The sequence below is a fragment of the Melozone crissalis genome, unplaced genomic scaffold (assembly GCF_028551555.1).
Source record: "Melozone crissalis strain CALT ecotype California unplaced genomic scaffold, PUWL_Pcris_2 ptg000007l_1, whole genome shotgun sequence".
NCBI lineage: Eukaryota > Metazoa > Chordata > Aves > Passeriformes > Passerellidae > Melozone > Melozone crissalis.
Window position 1 is genome coordinate 10,363,573 of NW_026535785.1, and position 3,928 is coordinate 10,367,500.

A 3,928-nucleotide genomic window follows, 5' to 3' on the forward strand; every position below is an offset into this window, starting at 1 on the left:
ATTGGTTGCACATTTATAAAGACAAGGCCTAATCTAGCAAATATTTATGCAATTTCAGTTATGCACTCTGTGCATTCTGCACGATGAGACTTCTTGGCTGTAAAATTAAATGTGTGCGCAAAAGTAACAAACTATCAGACTTTAAGAGAGTTCAGGTGAAGTGTAGATAACAATCATACTTTTGCACTGAAAGACTGCATGGAAGTCTCAAATACTTTCTCTAAACTCCTTTCACATTCAGGTTAATGTACTCAAAATTTTAAGACTTGAAATGCCAGCTGCTGAACACAAAATCCTACTTTGGAACCAGTGCCAAGGCATTTAATCTGTTTGACTTAGACATTTTCCCTAAAAATACTGGATACACTTAAATCTTATTTGTTGCTTGATTCGGGCAATGCCGTGGTGTAACTGAATTCTATGTTAAAGAATAAAAGACTCTATTTACCTAACAGTTTGAAAATTTAATGTTTCAAGGGCAGCAGGTGTCCATTTACGTGGACACCTGGCTTAGGATATCCCATCTACTCTGCATATGAGAACTTCAGACAAAGTTAAGCAGCTAAGATGCAAGTACAGGCAGAATTAAACTGCTCAGCCACACAACAAGAATGGCAAGGTGGAAAAGCAATGGTTTAATTAGGCCACAGCCTTATTAACTCATAGGACAATAAATTGTACCTTTCCCATTATCATTCATTCCTCAGTCTATTTTTAAGCCAGTTTTCCTTGGGAATTGGATATTCCTGCCTGGATACTTGCAGCTGTCAGTGGAAGTGGAAGACACTTTCAGTTAACCATACAGAAGTGCAGGAAATGTCCTAAACAGGCAAGGATATAAGTATTTTTGTGAACTGTGAATGGGAATATTCATAATAACATATAAGTAAAGGGCTTTTATTGATTTTGCTAACAGGAGGACACTCCTTGGGGCCTAACTCCTGCCTGCACCAGCACACTGGCAACAATCATAAGGAATTTCTTGTACCAGTGTATATTAGGTGGGGGGAAGAAAGATAAGCAAACACAGTTCCATGTTTAAAATCAAGAAATTATTACAGAAACCTCTCATGGTTTGTTTTGCCACTGTTGCCTCCATTGTGTCAACCTGCCAACCTTGCTTTTGTAACCCTTCACAGGATGTCAGAGGCTCTTGGCACATAGGGCTGGCTGACACAGGCATCATCACATCTTGGCTCCTTACCCTGTCCTAGGCTGGGTTTTCTTTTTACCTGGGCACAAAATTAAACCAAAATTATTTTGATTTCCTCCATCAGTAGCGGTAACAGCACTGAATAGACAGAGCACCCTTCTCCTTGTAGGCTCACAATGGTTTGCAGAGGTGAGCAAGCTTCCTTCCCTATGACCCTGGAAGCTCAGTACATGATTTAGAAACCCTCAGAAGGCTGGACTAGCAGCAAGACCAAAGTATAAAGTTTAGTGAAGATGGACAGCTTGTTGTATTGGGTGTCCCAAATCCATCTGTAGGGTCTCTTGTGGGCTATGGCAAGATTTTTACCTCAAGCCTGAGGGTGGTGGGACCTGCCACCAGCCTTCTCCCAACACTTTGTTCAACCCATGCAGAGCCTCAAATCACAAAAATACAAGTGTCTTCTGCTTCTAAATTACACTGTAATTAGTCATTTAATAGGTTTGTTTTACCATACAGTTAGGTTGACATGGTGTTAGTATAACTAATAATAAAAAAAAGAAATAATGCTTCCTTATTGCCAGGTTAAAAGTAAAAATGCAGAATAGAGGGATAAGGGACTTTGTGCAGAAAGTTCTTAGGAAAAGGAATATTGGTTTTCTTTGACTGTGTTTGTTTTTTAATTCAATAGAAATAAACAGTTTCCATGGCAACTGTCATATCACAGGCAAGGCGCAGAGCAAGGAAGATGCAGTGTCCTTACCAATTAGCAGAAATAGTTTTAGGACTTTTAAAGAGACATTTTGCCTGCTTTAGACATTAAAATACATTGCAACTTGGCCTTCAAGGGAAGTTAAGAGTTTGCTCCTGTACATCCTTTTGGCAGCTGCATTGGATGCTGCACCCCTCTTTGTGGAGCCCTCCCCTCTGGAGGTACTCACTGCTCCATGGGCAGCCAGCAGCTCCCAGGGCTGCCCTAGAGGGGCCACCCTATCTTCAGGGATGGTGAGTGAGGACACCCTGTCCACAGGGATGGTGTGTGAGGACACCCTGTCCACAGGGGAGGACACCCTATCCACAGGGATGGTGTCTGAGGCACGGCAGTCACCGCTCACCAGAAGGTCAGGAGGAATCATAATTGACGCTCTTGTGACACCCAAGATGCTCAAAACATGTGGGGAGTGTTAATTAATCCTTGTAATTGCTGGATGAATTAGGCAAGCATTATTGCCCTATTTTTTTTCCTATTTTTAATACATGGGAGAGCTGAAGTTTATTTAGGTGTTTTCAGCATCAGGGAGAAGCAGAAGTAAATAGTCCCTGTTTTCCAGCCCTGTGTCCTGGCTACTATTCAGCTGTCCTGGTTCTTGTTTGCTGAACTCCTCACATATCCCTTTTATTATTATTATTGTTGTTGTTGTTGTAAGAATACTGTTAGTATGGTCTTGAAAATGCAAAACACTGTAGTTTGCCAGAGATTGTTTCCTTCTTATTTTACTCTTTGTTTTCAAAGGACTTGAAAACACAGCAGCACAGTAGCTCTCACAAATGTAGAAATTATAATCCTGTGTACTCCTCATTTTTAAGGGTTGGGGTTTTCTTCCCTCTTTTTTTATTTTCTTTCAGGATGAAGGACATTTTGGTTGCTCTGCAGGCAGTCTGTATATGTGTAAAATTATCCTCATACTGCAGGGTAGTTCAGAGTGTCATGTTTAATCTGTTTATCCATGTGTTGTATAATTTCCATTACACATGCACACACACATGCACATAAACTTCATTTTTTTGCATATATATTGAGTTGTATATATGACCATACAAATAAATGTATAGATGTATTTTTCCATTACTGACTATAGCACATAAGATATTGACTGTGCTGTTTTTCTTCCCTTAAAGAGCTCTAGCACCAGTGAATTCTATTTGTTTATGTTGTCTCTAGAGGAGACAACCTTTACCAATATAATTTTTACTCCAGCGCCGCATTCAAAGAAGGTTGTGTTTCAAAGCTCACATATTCCCCCTCGCTAAAGAAGAAACACAAGGCTGCAATTTGTTTTTTTAACTAAGCTATGTGGGTCTGGGTAGAGTAAAAAAAAAAAAAAAAGTGTTGTCCTTGTCACCTGCCATTTTTCTAGCCGACTTGACACCTCCAGGCTTCCCAACAGCTCTTTCCAGCAGGAGCTGTCTCGGAGCTCTTAGCATCACCAAATAATTGAGGTTGTCACATCTCTTGTTCATTGTTTTTTCCAGGCCTGGAAAAAATGCAAATATTTCATTGTAGTCATTAATTTTCCCATCCTTTTCTTCAAGCATCTCATTGGTTTGATCTGATGAAAAGGGCTGAAGGCATTATTGCAAACACAGTGGCATCCAGGTTCTGCCTATAGTGGGGAAGAATCTCATCAGATAAAGTCTCAGGGAGGTCATCAATCACAGTTGCTGACAACCATTTTGCCTTCGTTTGTTACAGATGTGAACATGCTTAATTATTTGTAGTGTAATTAGTTCATGAAATGTCAGGAAATGTCAAACTGTGTTCACAGCACAGATTTTTGCAGCAAAGAGCAATGAGAGCAAGTGTCAGTGGGAGACATGGAGGACTGATGGGGGGAACTGTGTCTGCAGGCAAATGAGGGAAATGGCTTGGGGGACAAATGAGGGTCAAAATATTAAGATTAAAGTTTTGAAAGGGAGACCTTCAAGGGAGCCAAGTAAAGTGGGATGTGAATGATGTTACCATGCAGCAGCATTTCAAGCACATGTCTAGAGTGGGAA